The 17651-nt window shown below is 42.0% G+C and overlaps 1 protein-coding gene across 6 annotated transcripts in view; it reads left to right on the top strand.

Annotated features, from left to right (window-relative positions):
- The window catches only part of TCF20 (transcription factor 20), a 214826-nt gene that overhangs the window by 74581 nt on the left and 122594 nt on the right, over positions 1-17651 (top strand). For 2 of the 6 annotated variants that reach the window (XM_081877578.1, XM_081877587.1), the window contains one exon: positions 4644-4714. The exons of 3 other annotated variants lie outside the window; for them this stretch is intronic. The gene's annotated coding sequence lies outside the window, so the exon portion shown is untranslated. Of the gene's footprint in view, positions 1-4643; positions 4715-10171; positions 10298-10941; positions 11003-17651 lie in introns of those variants that run through there. One more of the 6 variants, XM_081877582.1, reaches the window with a different exon arrangement.

Raw genomic sequence — 17651 nt, 5'->3', positions numbered from 1 at the left:
TACTGTATAAGCCTATTGAAGGTAGAAGTACTTATTTTAAAACCTAGACTTTTGTCTCTAAAATTTCTAACACTACCGTCCATCCTGATAAGTTGTTGTTTCCAGCCATTGCAATACTTTCAGGAGACTCCCAGTTTTCCGGAGATTTTGCTTGTCTCCTGAGAGTCATGTCATGAGCAAAATAAATAGTCTCATATATGAATACATCAAAACTAGATTGTGATGCTATTATCTTCTTGGTTTTCGTGGATATTGATAAAAAGGCAGTGGTCCAATGAGTGCCACTCAAGACTGAAGTATAATGGGAATTAGTGGATCTCTGAAGTCTGAATGTTGGCAAATTTCTATCACCCATGATGTCCTCCCACTTTGATCAGTTAAATGTCGTTTTTCTCTTTGGTTGTACAACCAAGACGTGGCAAGTCAGAGACCTCAATAGGCAAAACAGAAATACTTCTTCATTCATCTCACTTAAAAAAAATAAAATAAAAAGGGAAATGCACAATATAGCTCTTTTGAAAATTATTCTGTGTCATACCCAGAAGGGATGATAAGGTCTTCGGTGCAGGAGGGTTCACTTCTACCAATTCCCTGCTCTCTGTATTGGGATAGAATTCGCTCATACTCACACCAGTAAGCCGCAATAAAAGGTGACCCAGAGATCCTGAGGCAGAGATATAGAGGCGGCTTATCACTTGGCCCGAGATGACATCACAGCTTCCTAGTTGATGATGGTCGAATGTTGAACTTGATAGATGCCACTTCAGATTCCAGTTCAGCCATGATCTTACAAAGTGGCCTTGAAAAAGATGTACTTGAACAAACAAACCCTGGTTACCGGAAAAACTGAAATCCATCTTGCATGTTTGCTGTGAGGATTAATAAGCCACAATCAAATGCTAAGGTGATGGTGATATTACAGTTCAGTGCTTTTGAAAAGGGGCAGAACTATGCAGCACAAACCTATACATGTTTACTTAGTTTCAGTAAATGAGATTTACTCTCATGTGAGTGAGTTTAGGATGGTAGCTGTCACACATTTCTTGATTGTCAGTCATTTATTGTGCAGGAACACTGAGCACTGCAGCCTCCATATCATGTGCTACCAGGCATCCAATGGAGATGGACCTCCACTGAAAGAGGAAAACCCATGGCATGCGTTTTCCTGCCCATGCTGGATAGCTTGGCTTCAGCAGAAGCAGGGCATGGTAGTCCTCCCAGAACTGGGAAACAAGCACTTGACACCCCTGGAATATGAAAGGGTTTGGTGTTTTTTAGGGGAAAGAATATCTACCATCTGTGGTTCCCCCATGAGTGCTGAAGAGAGAGAGAGAGAGAGAGAGAGAGAGAGAGAGAGAGAGAGAGAGAGAGAGAGATTGCAGATGACATGGCAGGAATGTGATGGGGGCACACCTGAAATGCAGAGAGGTTGGAGGGTTTGACTGGCCAGTTTCTGCTAAACCATTGAAAAACTTCATTGAGAGTGAGAGAATTGCAGCTGTCTGCTCCCCCTTTTTAAGGGGGCATTGTTGATGTGACTGGCCCAGGGCAGGGCCTGACAGACCTATAAGAACTGCTGCTGTGACTACCACCGAGGAGGACTCCCCTGCTCAGCGCCTGAGGGCCCCAGTCCTGCCACTCACAGTCCTGCCCAGGGCGGGGCCTGATGGGCTCTATAAAGGACTGCTGCCACTGCTGCTTCCGGGGCTAGAGGGCTCTGTTTGTTTTTGTTTTTTACCTATGTCATTTTAAACTCTGATATGAATGGGTGTATTCTTAGTTTTAGATTTTGATTTATGTGGAAATTGTTTCCCATTTGGTTGTGTATTTTTTTTTTTGATGTGGTTTATTTATTGTTTATGACTTTTGTAATTATGTAAATCTTGTTATGCTGTAAGCCGCCTTGAGCATTGTTTTTTTAACTGTGGAAAGGCGGCATACAAATAAAAAATGATGATGATGATGATGATGTTGTTGGGACTTCAGCCAGGAGTATGTGTGTGTGGATCAGATCCTTCCAAAGTTGTTTTCTCACAGGTTGATTGTCCTTCCTGGGATATATAGAGGCCCAGTTTGCACACAACAGGAAGCTGAACAATAGCAAAGATTGTGGCTGCTTTGCATCCCCGTCCTCCTGCTACCCAAAGCCAAGCCATGGACTGGCTTAGTTCTGAGCCTGACTTGTGGTTTCCTTATTAAACCACAAAGCTGAGTTTGGACAAAACTTTAAGCCCAACCATGGCTTGGCTCTGGGTAGCACATTAGGAGGATGGGGTGGGGAAAGATCACAGCATCCATTTTTTATTTGCCTCCCCAAATCTGATTTGGAGGGCGGGGGACCCTGCAGAATAAATTTAGGGAGTACATGAGGGAGGAGGGGCAGAAGTCCCACTGGGCAAGTGTGAATTCTTGTGCTGACTAGATTCTTACTTAGTGCTAGCCCCTTACTTCAAGACTTTACCAGTGCAAGATCCTGAATTGTTGCAAAAATTATAAAATAACACGACATGGTACTGCTGGCATTCTCTTTCCTCTCTCATCACCCCTAATATTTTTACACTGCAGGCTGTTCTGGATGGGGGTCTATTTTGTGGCCTGTCCAGCTGTCCATTTCAATATCATGTTTCTTACAGGGGCTGTTGGCAGATGATAAGGAGGAATTGACAGGACAGTACCTTAGAAGAAATCCTGTATAACTGGACCACAAGAGGAATGTGGTATTAGCAATCATCAATTAGTTCCAGAGTTATAACCTAAGACATGAAGTTACAGATAAGACATGAAGGTTCGTTCCTGCAACATTTGGCAGTGGGGAGGGATTGGTGTGTGCAATGTAGTGTCATGTTATGTCTGTCAACACTATTTCATTAGCAGCTCTTTCATAGTACCTGTCCTTTTGTGGGAAGATACACACTTCAAGAGGCAGATGAGTTTCCTGCATGCCTCCTTATGGATTAGCAGCAAACTCTGCTGTGTAAAATGTCAGTCAGCCCTGACATCAGCCAGTTCATACATGCACATCAATTACTTTTTTATTACTAGATTACAGTGGTGCCTCGCAAGACGAAAATAATCCGTTCCGCGAGTCTCTTCGTCTAGCGGTTTTTTCGTCTTGCGAAGCATCCCTATTAGCGGCTTAGCGGCTATTAACGGCTTAGCGGCTTAGCGGCTAAGCGGCTATTAGCGGCTTAGCGGCTTAGAAAAAGGGGGGGAAGGGAAAAAACTCATAAGACTCGCAAGACGTTTTCATCTTGCGAAGCAAGCCCATAGGGAAAATCGTCTTGTGAAGCGCCTCGAAAAACGGAAAACCCTTTCGTCTAGCGGGTTTTTCGTCTTGCAAGGCATTCGTCTTGCGGGGCACCACTGTATTCTGGGTTTGATGACTGGCAACAGTTATCTAAATGACTCAGTTAGAAGTTTTGTATTTGAGGTCATATGGGATGATACAGAAGTTCTATGCTGTTCTTTCTCTGATGGCTCATTCACACAAACCTTATAGGTCGAGCTTCCCTATCACCTCAGATGTGAAACTTTGAAAGGAGTCAATTCACATATTCAATTGCCATTCATTGAGTGAGAGGAAAGAAGAAGAAGAAGAAGAGTTTGGATTTGATATCCTGCTTTATCACTACCCGAAGGAGTCTCAAAGCGGCTAACATTCTCCTTTCCCTTCCTCCCCCACAACAAACACTCTGTGAGGTGAGTGGGGCTGAGAGACTTCAGAGAAGTGTGATTAGCCCAAGGTCACCCAGCAGCTGCATGTGGAGGAGCGGAGATGCGAATCCGGTTCCCCAGATTACGAGACTACCGCTCTTAACCACTACACCACACTGGCTCTCCAGTGATTAGTGATAAAGCAATGATTCGCTTGTCCATTACTGTATTGCACATTTGTGAACCAGACCTAAAGTAAGGCTGTGTTTATGCTTCCCTTTACTGTGCACTCACTGCATTTCCAGTCTTGGGTTTTTCATCCATGTTCACATGACACTATCCAAAATGCTTATGTATCCTGTACATCATTATAAATGACACCTGTTTGATGTTATTTCTCAAATCAGCTTCACACCAACTGGAATCCTTAAGACTCCTCTCCAGCCTACATGTGAACACCTTTGCTGAGGGTAAATACATCCCCCTTCCCTCGTAGAATCATAGAGTTGGAAGGGACCAAAGCGTCATCTAGTCTAACCCCCTGCAATGCCCCTTGGTGTGTACAGAAACAGAAACAAATCTGGCATTAATTTGACACAAAAGTACAGTATAGCATTTCCCAAAATGTCCCTTTGTGCTGGAAATTCTGTCTCTTACAGAACATGAACTTTCATATACTCTGGAGAGAAGCAGTAGTAACACATGCAGAGGAGTGTTATGCCTTGTCTGTAAAGAAGAGGGAGGGAGGGAGGATCTGTTAGAATCTTTATTCTGAAAGCAGCTACTGCAGCTACAAACAAAATGCTAAGATTTTTATTTGATTAAAGAATAAGTGAATACTAAAAAGTAATTTTAAGTTTTATTTTACTCAATACTAATTCTTTCTGAAGTATGCAGTCACAAACTAAAAATAACCTAATCTCTTTGTGTTTAAAAGTAAGTATAATTTTCCTGCATAACTAGCTACTTTTTCTTGTACTTGTGCCTAGGTTGACCTTTGAATGATATTACCAACAGAGGACAGCGCCAGTGTTGCCTTTCCAGGGTCTTCAAAAGCTATGTAAATTATGAATAATGCGTTAAATTAGCATACCTCCTTTGGGTAACATCTAACTGCTCCCCCCCCCTCTGTATTTTAGAAGGTGTGATTTTTGTGTATCTAGCTTCCATTTCATACCATCCCAGGCAGGAAAAGAGGGATGGAGTGGAAGGAAAATTAACTAGATGTAAAAGAAAAAGAAAGGGACAAGAAGAACAAGAGCCTAGTTTTGGATGATATGTAGTTAATGTAAGTTCAAAGAAGACCTGCTCCTATTGTAAGACAAGAGGTGTGGAACATCTTTACACTCCCTTATGCCTGAAGCATGTCTTCCTTCACTTGCTTTTAGTTGCAGTAACAGAGCAATTCTGGTGTTCATGTCTGCCAGGAAGCCACACCTGTTGACTTAGAATCTCTGTTCCAATTTCAGATACAGTACTTGGGGAAAGATTGTCGTTACATAAGGAGGAAGAGGAAGGAAGAATTTCGCACTTGCTCAAGTATAATCTTTGTTCCCTTAAGAAATGTCCCAAAGATGAACTGTAACATTCAGAACAGGCTCTACAGCAGATATGGGAAACTTGTGACCTCCTAGATGGTCTTAGATTCCAACTCGCGTTAGTTCTAAGCAGCAAGGTCAGGGATGGCAGAAACTGTGGTCCTGCATCATCTAGAAGGCCACAGATTCCCCATCCCTACTACGTGTAACTCAGATTTAGGCCTGCTCCCACAACACTCTTCATAATTCTAACTAAATTGCTAGTTGTTGGATCTAGTGCAATCCTCGGTATTGTATTTTGACCTCAACTCATACACTTGCTGTTGCATGTTCTGTGTTTCTTTTTTTTAAAAAAAATCTATAATAATAATAATAATAATAATAATAATAATAATAATAATAAAAAAAAATTATTTATATCCCGCCCTCCCCAGCCGAAGCTGGGCTCAAGGCGGCTAACAACAATAAAATAAGACAACACTTTAAAATCATTTCATTAAAAAATTACTTCAAATCAAATTGATGGCAACCATTGGGTAGGGTTCTATGAAGATTGCCAAAGAAGGGAGTCAGGCTGTGCCTTGGCCAAAGGCTTGGCGGAACAGCTCTGTCTTGCAGGCCCTGCAGAAAGATGTCAAGTCCTGCAGGGCCCTAGTCTCTTGTGGCAGAGCGTTCCACCGGATTGGAGCCACAGCCGGAAAAGCCCTGGCTCTGGTTGAGGCCAGCCTAACCTCTCTGTGGCCTGGGACCTCCAAGATGTTTTTGTTTGAAGATCGTAAATTCCTCCGTGGGACATACCAGGAGAGGCAGTCCCGTAGGTACGAGGGTCCTAGGCCGTATAGGGCTTTAAAGGTTAAAACCAGCACCTTAAACCTGATCCTGTACTCCATTGGGAGCCAGTGCAGCTGGTATAGCACCGGGTGAATTCACCGGGTGAATGCAGCGAGGACCCCCGCATTCTGCACCCGCTGGAGTTTCTGGGTCAGTCTCAAGGGCAGCCAAGGGCTAGAAAGACAGTTGAAAATGAAAAGTTAGAATAGGAATGGGAAGCTTGTGGCCCTCCAGATATTTTTGGAGTCCAGCTTCTGTCATCTCCAGCCCACTCAGCCAATGGTCATAGATGATGGGAGTTGTAGTCCAACATCATCTGGAGGGACACAGTTTTCCCGTTTCTGGGCTACAAACTTAACCAAATGATGTACTAGCCAGCTACTGAGTAGAACGCTTGGAACCCAAGTAATATCTGGAAGATGGTGGTGCAATATGGCCTCCTCCCTATTATGTCAGCATTGTAGGAGTAGTGATGGGAGAAAATATTTTTTCTGTTTTTTATATTCCCTCCCTTTTTCTTCTCCCCAGAGAGTATTCCTGTTAGTAGGCTAGCGTGAAGAAGCAAGCCTAAAAGGGGAGAAAATGGAATTAACTATCTACCAATAAACGTGTCCAAGTTTATTTCATTATTATGGCTTTCATGTATGTTGGGGACCTTGGGATGGTTCACACACTCACAATTATAACGCCATAAGGATAATGGGGCACCAGGGGAATTATTAAGCCTTAAAGCTCATGTTAAAATATCTGACACAGTCTAATCTTATACATGTTTATTTGGAAGTAAATCCCACTGTTTCCATTAGGTTTTGTTTTCAAGCATACTTGCAGAGTATTGTGGTTTCAGGCTGCAGTCCTATGCACATTTGCTCCCAAATAAATCCCATTAAATTTCACAGTAAATATGCATAAGATTAGGTTGCACATCTTATTAGATTGTTTTACGTAGATTCATAGCATTGCAGAGTTGGGTCATCTGGTTCAACTCCCTGCAATACTGGAATATCAACACACGGTCCCCATCCAAATTGAAACCATCCCAGACCCTGCTTAGCTTTACAAATATGCTAGCTGTTTTATTGCTGCACCACAGAATACATCACTGTAGGCAAGGGTTTCTAGAGAAAAGTCTATCAACCACTTCTGAATTTTCAGAGATGGGCCAGCATGGCTTCATAGATCTTGGGCTCTGAATGCTGTACAGCCCCTTAGTCTCTGCCAATGCCTGCATTTAACCATGTTTAGGTACAATCCTTGAGAAATTCCAGAAGGTGTTTAATTATGCTTAAGCAGTTACAGATAGGTAGCCGTGTTGGTCTGCCATAGTCAAAACAAAACAAATTCCTTCCAGTAGCACCTTAAAGACCAACTAAGTCAGTTCTTGGTATGAGCTTTCGTGTGCATGCACACTTCTTCAGATACCAATTCTTCAGATATGCTTAAGCAGAGGAGGCAAACACCCTTTTGCTCCTTGTGTCTCTTTATTTGGAAGGATTTCATTAAAAAATCAACCTCAAAGCAGAGTTCTTCAGGTGGGCTTATAAAGGTTCCTTTCTCAACTGTGGTGTGCATGTGCTTGCATGCATGAACACATGCTCATGTACACACATGCTTGGTTTTAGCAATAATTGAATTTTAGCTCAGGTTATTGTTATCTGAATACAGATAAAGCATCTGAAAAATGTTAATTAAAATGCCTGTCACCACTTCATTTCTGTACTATACAGATATTTGCCACACTTCACTTGGTTTGTGCACAGTCTCCCACACTTAAACGATAATAAGCATTCTTTTTTCTAAGGTAAAAAAACACCCTGAAATTTAGGAACAATTTCAGCCGCAAACAATCATATTTGCTACCTTTCTCTGCTTGAAGTTGACATTTCAGGGGCCTTTTGTTGTTTCAGTGCTTTGTTTTAATGTTAAAGCAGCTGTCCTATACTTAAAACATATACATAACCCTGTATATATGTAGAACTGCAGCCCAAGTGCTCACATTTCCCCCTTCTTTTTGCATTCATGAAAGCTCTGTGAGATATCTTTGAGAATCTCATGTGTCATAGCATGCCTCCCTGAGATAGGGTTGAAGAAAGCAGAGTAGCAATGCTGTTCTTTGAAAACTGGGAGAGTTAGCAACAAGGCATAAAAAGTATAGAGCATGAATACTTTATACAGCACAGAGACATCTTCCTGGATTCATGGTGATAAAAGCTCTCGTAAGCAGACCTAGTGGTTGGCTTTTTAAAGGATTGAAACACATTCTGGTAAATAACAGCACACTGAGTAAGACTAGGAATGGGCATATCTGACAATTTTAATTTGTCTCGGTTTTTCATTTTTCCAGTCCTCAATTCTCCACATTTTCCCATATGTTTTTGATTTTTTGAAGTCCTCATGAAAATTCACTAGCATTTTACTGCAAATTTCTCCGAATATACACCTTTTGTATGCACTTTCCCCCAACATCACAGAATCACAGACTTGGTAGAGCTGGAAGAGACCATGAGGGTCATCTAGTCCAACCCTCTGCAATGCAGGAATCTTTCACCCAACATGCAATTTTCACAAATACATGCCTCTTTGTGCCCATTTACCCTAGCATATGAACTACACTGCAAATATGTGCAGCTTTTGAAGGATAGCTATATTTTTGTTTGTATACTGCTTTGGAAAGTGCAAATTAGGTAGGTTCACCTTTAACTAAATCAAATTCCTCCTCCATCTCTAAGCAAGACCAATAAACTTGGGTTGTTAGGTCCAGATTTTGAGAAGCTCCTGTGTCTTTAACTGTTACGTTGAAGGAAGAAAATTCACCATGCAACTTCTTTTATCGTTGTAGTACTGTGATGGGGAGAATCGCATCTTGTGAATTTTCACCTCTGCACAACTCCTAAAAGCAAAAAAAAGACAAACCACTTTGGGATTTCATTGTTTTAAAGGACCCCTGACCATTAGGTCCAGTCGTGACCGCATCTGGGGTTGTGGCGCTCATCTCGCTTTATTGGCCGAGGGAGCCGGCGTACAGCTTCCAGGTCATGTGGCTAGCATGACTAAACTGCTTCTGGCAAACCAGAGCAGTGCACAGAAACGCCGTTTATTGTCTTAGGTGTACTTAAAATTGCATAGTCAACTGATGCAGGTTTCCTCAGATTGGTGAAGCAATGGTGGGATAAGAGTTTCTGCCTATCAGGCTGCTGTGCAAGACTCTCATATGTCATGACAAAAAACTACAAAGGGGTGGATAAACTGTATCTGCAAAATAGTTCATTCCCCTACCCTAGTTTCCTCTTCACCATTTGACCATGGGTATTAAGCTTGCTGGTTGCAGCAAGGCAATCTGTACCACATAACAAGATGAAGCACTTGCTTTGAGCAGGAGACTGCCACATAATACCATTTTTTGGCCAGCCATCTCCACCTCTGTACAACTTTTAAAATAATGAACTCCAGTCAATTTAACATTGTGACCATATATGCAGTAGCTACAGGGTTATGTGGACTTCACTTCTACTAGGGCTTTCTTAAAGCACCCTCCTAATAATACTGGAAACTACGGTAGCTTGTTAAGGGTCCTGGGAATTGTAGTTCTTTGAGGGTTTCCAGGGTTCCTTTTTTGGGGTGGTGGTGCTTAAATGAATGTAGTGCACACAATCTCCTATTAACACCGTGGCGAGAGGGGATTCTGGAATGCTATGTTTTATGTTTCTGTCTGCTCCTATGATCTATGTTGGAATTTCTGTTTAGTACCTAATACTGCCTCTCTTGTTTCTTAAAATGGTGAGATTTTATGCATCGCACGCCCTAAATTTTAGTGCCCCTTTCTTTGAGGTTCTGTTCCTAATATTTCTTCAAAGGACTAGATTTACTATTGAATTGTTCTTATCAAACAATTACATATATAAAGGATAGGTTTGTGTGCGTGTGTAGTTGCTGTATATGAGCCTCACTTGGTTAGGTTGAAAAAAAATTGAGTAAATTATATATTGAACTGCTAACTGGTGTGGAGGCCTTGCGGTTTCCATGGTAACTGGGCTGGAAATAGCTCCATGTGACATCAGAATGGCACAGGTATAGTCAGATCCAGCTTTTTCTACCACCCCCAGCTAGTGAGCGCAGTAGGTACAGATATCACACGTGATTAGCAAATAGTAATATGCTAAGAATTTCAATTAAAGTATGTAAATATTCAAACAACCTGGGGTGACTTCTTATCTCTTGTTAGTAAATTAGAAGAGTTCATCATATGCCTGAAAAATATATGAATTCTCTTGCAGGTAAGAATTAGAAAATATTCCCCTCCCAAACTCTCCATTCAAGCATCTGCATTTCCTATATATCTCCGTGTTTTTTAAGCTGCCGTAAAAGATCCTCCAGCTTCTATAGGCAAAAATAAAATTGAGATTGGGACAATAAACTGCACATTTAATTGTGTGATCTCCTCAGATTGAAAAGTGACACACAATTTTTTTTTTAATTGGGGGGGGGGTTAATACTATTTCTCCACCATATGCTGTAGATAAAGATGAGTTCTCTGTAAACGTATAATGTTTTTTGCTGGAAAATAATAATAATGAAATGTTAATTTTGACATCAACCTGGTTTTTTAGTTATTGTATGAGTGTAAGCTCTGCTGTACTGTTCTGAGGAAGTGGCAGTGAAAGGCTTGAAGCACTGAATTGATTGGTAAAAGATTAGTGATAAATGAATTTATTAATGTGAGCATTTTTACACTTTAATAGAAAGAGACAGGGTGTTGAATTTTTAACAGAGGTGTCTTTTAATCAAAATGTTAATTAGTCATTGACTTTAAATAGTTTTACAGAAACAAGCAGATCTATTTAAATAGTCTGACTGAAGCATAATAATAACAAAATTGCAAAGATTTTATTTGTATCCTGTCCTGAACCATGTTTTGAAGGGTACACATCCTGAAAACTAGCCCTTTTAAGTGCATATGGGCAAGAAAGACTCAGTAGTATGTAAGTATATTTCCATACAGATAAGAAGGAGTGGGGTGATTAATTTTGAAACCCAGCTCCCCTTTCGTCTTTCCAGCCTTTTGTAGTTCAGTTCTTTCCAACCATCTATTTGTGGGTGAGAGTATAGATATTCTGTATGCATCCTGCTAGATCAGTGGGAAAAGATTAAGGGATGTTTTCAAGAATTATTTTAGCTGGAACACCCAGGGCCTGTCCAAGGTATTTTGCTGCCTGAGCCAGAACAGTCAATAGTGCACCTCATCGTCAAGGTGCACAGTACCCTGAGCTGAACAAGTTACTTTGGTACCTGAGGCAGAAAATCCTGCAAGAGCCTCTCTCTAGGAGTGAAAATGCAACAATAATAAACCAAATACCGTATTTTTCCATATATAACATGTATAAGACAACCCTTTTTTTTTTTACCACAAAAAATGGGGGGGGGGAATTGCCCATAGTTGTTGAGCTTCTTTTGGATGCGGCCACCAATCATCGTCTACACACACAATCGCCACCAAAAGCCCACCTGCACACTCAACGCAACCACAGCAGATTGAACACACACCTCGCTGCTGCTGTAAATAGCCCGCCCAGTTGCCGCAGCCGCAGCCAATCATCAACAGGCCTTGCCGCAGCAACCATTCACACGCCCAATCTCCGCTGCCAATCTCCTGCTGGCTGCTGCCACCAATCACCCGTCCCCCCCTCTGCTATCTGTGTATAAGACAACCCACAATTTTTGCCTAGTACTTCTAATGAAAAAAAATCATCTTATACACAGAAAAATACAGTAACTAAGTTTGCTGCTCTTTCATGATATCCAAAACCACCTGCCCAGTGGAAATGCCTGACTCCTGTCTAATGGTTGGGCCAGCCATGGGAACACTTCTCCCTTTGTCTTGTGTGCCCTAGCTACAGAGTAGGAAGGAGGGAGGGAATGACGCTTGCTGGCGCTGACTGTAGAGAATTGGTTAATGTCACCAGCTTCTCCAGAGGCCTAATGGTCTGGAAAAAGCTGAAAGTGAGCTTTATGCAACTGAGAGGGACAGGAGATGATGAAAAGGATTATTACAGGCCTTGACTGTGACAGGAAATGAGCAGCTCCTTCTCCCAGACTCTGCTTTTCAACTTTCCTCTCAAGAGTCTTCACCTTCCCTTTGGGTGGGAGATGTGGAGAGTCTGAGGCTGCTCACACACCAGACACCTAAAGCACACCACTTCCCTCAATCCTGGAAACTGTAGTTTACAGCTTCACAGGGCTACAGTTCCTGGTGCTCTAAGCAAGCTGCAATTCCCAGGATTCTTTGGGAGAAGTCATCAAAATTTTATTGTATATGGAGTCTCGGGAAGGAAAAGAGAGTGAGAGCTGTCCCCAGGAGTAGTCTGTTCATAGCTACCACTTCTTTTTTGCAGTGATGGTCATGGGTTACTCATAGCAAGCACCTTTTACTCCAGAGGGCATTGGCAGACTTTGGGCTCTCAAAATTCCAGTAGCACACTGTGTTACGCTAAAATTTGGTGCCCCCTGCCTCTCATGCTCCGTTCCACAACACTGTTGTGGTGTCCCCTGCAGCACAGCACCCAGAGCAGCCAAAGCCAGTGCAGTTATTCTAAAACCATCTCTGCTCAGGGACACCCTTCTATCAAGAACTAGAAACATATCCCCCCCCCACACACACCTCTTAAGTGAAAGCTGGGAATCTAGGGGTTGTGGTTCATATGGGGAGAAGGCAAGTACCCATCCCAGACCACAAATGTCCTGTTTTGCCAATCTTTTGCTCTTTTCTTTTCCTTTTATTTTGAAATAGGCAGCCTGGAGCAGGTCAGAGGGGAAGGGAGCACAGTGGCAGCAGGCAGCTGATCAAATGCCTTCAACAGGGCAAATGCTTGTGGAAAATGCCTTATTCACCAAATTGTTTATAGCATTTCATACTTCACACTTATCACTGACTTGTTCTTGGAAATGCTAACACCTTCCAGCTCCTATTATTCTTATCATCTGCCTCCTGGCTGGCAGGGGTTTTGCAGTTGGGCAGCTAAAGGGGCAAAATGATAGGGAAAGGCGAAATGGGAGGTAACCATGAAATACCAACTTGGAATGTAAATCAGATCAATCAGAGAGGCTTTTTTCCTATTCTTTGTGTCAGTCTTTTTGTTTTAAGCTGTGCTAGTCTGGAGACATTTCCAGTAAGGTTTCCCAGAGAATGAGAATGACAGAAAAGCAGTTAGACACACATAAATGAGGAATATGTTAAGGGTAGACAAGGATCAGAAAATGGTTTTGGAGAAATTGATTAATTGGAGCTATGAGAAAGGGGTGTGTGTGTGTGAGAGAGAGAGAGAGAGAGAGAGAGAGAGAGAGAGAGAGAGGAATTCTAGGATCAGATGACTCCCCTGGGAAAACCGCTCAGTAGGCCCTGGCCAAAATCCTTTGGAGGTTTCTTGCTCTCAACTGCTGCCGTTGCGGTTGTTTTTAAAGCCAGAGGGGGAGCAGCAGGCATGTCTCAGAAGTAATTAATCATGTATAGCGAAGAAGAGATTCTTCAGAGAGAGCACACCAGATTAGTTCTGCCTTTCCTCCTTTTGCAACTTTCCTTTCCCTCTCCCTCCTGCCCTGTTTTGATTGACTTGCTAGCTGTCAATAAGCTGTTCCTTATTTTTGAATACCGGGGGGGGGGGTGTGGTTAGGTATAATAATTCATCTATTCAGGTGTTTCTCTTTTCTTACACAGATATAAGCAGTATTTCTAGACTTTGGTGTTGAATACATGTGAGAAAAGCAGCTTGTGGAAGACGGCGGATAGAATGGTGGAGGGTTAGTGCAGTGTAGAGCTGAAGAGCATGAGCTGTGGTTTGGGTGTGCCCCTGATTCAAGTCTCAGCTTGCTATGATCTCTCTGGCAGGGAAGCCACAATCTCTCTCAGCCTATAATCTATAGGCCAGCGTGTGGTTCTGCTGGGAGTTTGCTGTAGAAGAGCTGAGTGCAAGGCTGCTTCCCTGAAAGTGAATTGGGACCCTTGAGTGTACCAATTCGAATGCCCAGCCTCCCCACCCCAACCCCTTTTGAAGGACAAGGTGGTGGAGTGTTCAGGCATTTGAAAGAAAACCCAAAAGGTCGTAATCATGACAAATGAATAGTGGTTCTCTTACCTAAGTTCCCACCATATAACAGTGAAGGCAAGAGGGAAGAGAGCTGCTTTGTTTGGTGAATACCAGGTGCTCCGCATTACCTGTTGTCACTGTTGGCCAAATGCTCGTGATTCTTTCTTTTTTTGTGTGCAGGGCAGCAGAGTGGGCTCTATATTGGGTGAGTCAGTATTGTGTCCATGACTGCTAAGGGGAGAATGTGGAGCTAGGCTGGAGCACGGAAAATGGAACAGCACTTAGGTGATACCACAGTTACTCAACATTTCTTGCCGTGCACCAGTTGCAGCTGCTACACATTGCTGCCCTCCTACAATGCCCCTCATCTCTCCACAGGCAACAAGGCAGTTATTTGACATTCACAGAGGCAAAGATGACTCCTAAGTGCCATGCAGATTACAACTCAGGCCCACAGCAACTGTAGCTACCAGTAGGAAGCTAGCCATTCTGTGTGGGGTTGCCAACTTTGTATTCTGCTAGGGTTTTCAGAGTGCATGATGGGCAGTACTGTAAGTAACAGAGGAAGATGTACCAAGTTGGAGGTGCTACCATGTAGACAGCTGCTTCTGTTGCTCTTCTATTTCCACACAAGTGTTAAAGCCTCAGGTCAAGTTGAGCATTCATCCTGCTTGTATATTTGGACCTGGGGGGGCATGTCAAGTGATGGATATCTTGAGCCATCCCAGTACTTTGCAAAAAACTTTCTCTCTTCACATATACACTAGTACTGGTGTGTTAACTGCAGTGTGGTTAGCATTGCCTTCTCCTGGAAAGCTTTTCAATTCTATATTCTACTCTACTTGGTCATGGGGGATCTGAGCAAGGCGATTCCTTCTAGTTTTGTGACATGCTTGTGCCTTGTATGCATACCCTCCAACATTTTTCCAATGAAAATAGGGACATCCTATTCTATTATTAATAATAAACATAAACATCATAAACATAATACAACATTAAACATTAAAAGTTCCTATACAAGACTGCCTTCACATGTCTTCTAATGGTTGTATAGTTACTTATCTCCTTGGCTTCAGGGCTGCATAACTCCATACCCTCCAACATTTTCCTGATGAAAACAGGGACGTCCTAAGGAGAAGCAGGTTCAAATCAGAAAGTTCAACCATAGTTTTTTTGGGTGACTATGGCCAAGACTGTTTGACTTCACCTTCGTTCCAGTTGCTGTTGGTTGCTCTAGTAGTGTGAATTCCTTACGTTATTAGCTGAGAGTACCAGCCAAACCAAAAGATACTTTTTTTTTTTAAGTGGATAGTATAATTTGTGAGTGTGGATCATGTTAGCTGGTAAATGTTTGACTGAACACTCAAAAGACCAATTTAGTAGGCTGCCAAACCTTGATATGTCTAAGGCCATGGAAAGATTCAGGGCTACTTTTTATAACCACTTCAGAAGTGGAAAAGCATTCAGGATGCCATTGCCCACCCTTTCATTTTTCATTTGATACAGTGGTCTTGTGAGAGTGCATCCATGTCACAATTGCATGTTACCACATCCTGCACTACATTTGAAAATGAGCATATGTCAGAAAGCGGCAACTTTTAATCTTACCACATGGAATATGTTCACTGTAAAAAAGACCCCCCCCCCAATTACCTCAGTTGGTCCTTTAAGAAACTTCCTTATTTTGGCCTATTATGGTTGTGATTGGCAAAACTATTGGTCACCCACAAATGCCTGGAATGCTTGGCTACTGAGATTACTCTTTTACATTTCCCAGTATATGTGGAACTGTTTCCCAAATATGAATTTCCATGAAGGTACCACAAAGGTGTGGCGTGCCCACAAGCAGTGTATTCAGGCATACAACTGTATGTGCACATAAAATATGTAAATAATCTGACTTTTGGCTGTAGTATATGTTTCTGTGGAAGCCTTCGGTGCTTATAAAGTTGTCATGCTTTTTAGCCCTTTCTTTCCTTGATTTATGGGAGCATTTAGTTTTAAAAAATGATATAAGCATTTGCATTTTATTGGTTAATCATAAGATTTTGATTCCTCCTTTTTGATGCTGACCTTTTTCATTTTTTATATACTGTAGTCATGTTTGGGGATGACTTCTAAGGCTGTGGCAAAGTGAATTTTCTGCATTGCCTGAAGGCAACCTATGTCTATTTGGAGTGGGAGGAGATGAGCAGGACAGCACAGGTTTTTGCCTTTTTTTTAAACCCTCTGTACCCAAGAACTGCCACACTACCAGAGGCCATTTTAACTCTTCATTCTTCGCAGTAAAATAAAGTAAAATAAAATAAAAAGTGGCATTTGCATTTCTTTTTTAGTATAAAGACAAATTCACAGTGCATTGTGACATTGGACTTAGAGCATGATATATTTGGTTGGGTTAAAAAAAAACACTTGTTGGAATAAAATATATAAATGCAGTTCTACTTTTCCTGAGGCCTCCTGTATTTCTTGAACATGTCTCAGGTGGTTGTTTTTTTGGGCCTTAGATATTTTCACATGTGAGGTGAAAAGTCAAAATGTCATCTCTTTCTCACACCACTCCCGGCCCTTCTCCATCCATGCTTTGGATTACTTTTCATTTTTAAAAAAGCAAACAAACCCAAATATATGGAGGTTGGAAGTGGGGGGGGGGAATGCCTTGAGGTAATGCTGGTCTTAGCCAGACTGTTCATATGCTGCCTCTGTGCTAGGCATGCGTTTATTATGAGACAAGAGCTGACCAGAAGCTATATACCTTTGCTGTTTAAGGTGCAGAGGAATAAAGGGATGTTTTGGCAGATACCAGCCCACCAGAGGCAGGACAGAAAGCAGTTCAATTTAAGATGTGCTGTCCTTCTGGGAAGGCTTAGTTTTGCTTGGGCAAAACTGAGCAGCAGTGTAATTTGAGCTTTTGACATAACACAGAATGTGGTAAGTATAACTACCAGTCTTCCTTTAATCTCGCCAGCTGACAAGCAGGAGATCTGCCTTGGTTGCTGAGGTAATAGAAGGGAGCAAAGCCCCTTTTATCCAAGCCCTGCCTTTACCTGTTCTGCACCTGTCAGGTATGGGGAAAAGTGTGTGGCTTGGTTGAAATAATAATAATAATAATAATAATAATAATAATAATAATAATAATAATAATTTATTATTTATACCTCTCCCATCTGGCTGGGTTTCCATGGGCCAATATGAGAGGCCTCATGGGACAAATTAGTCCTGGGGCCTGGAAGTTCCCCACCATTGCCCTATATGATCCTACTGCAATTTTTTGAACATGGATAGAAGCCTTTCTTAAGGGTGCTGCCACAGAAGGAAAATGTTTTTAAAATGGCTTGTTCATATTTGGTTTTGTATGCGTGCACCACTGGTACACAACTGTAGTTTCATTCTAATGCTTTTTAAAATATATATATAGCTCTGTTTTCCATCCACACCAGGGGCTAGTCTTCAATGGAATGTTTCTGTGCTATGAATTCTGCTCCCTCCCCTCAAAACCTGCCACTTCTCTTCACTACCTTTGCAACTCTGGGCAAGTGTGCCGTTTTCT

This window comes from Podarcis erhardii (genome assembly GCF_964252035.2).
Source record: "Podarcis erhardii genome assembly, chromosome: 10".
NCBI lineage: Eukaryota > Metazoa > Chordata > Lepidosauria > Squamata > Lacertidae > Podarcis > Podarcis erhardii.
Note: the sequence above shows the minus strand (reverse complement) of the source record. Positions and strands in the feature narration are given on the sequence as shown.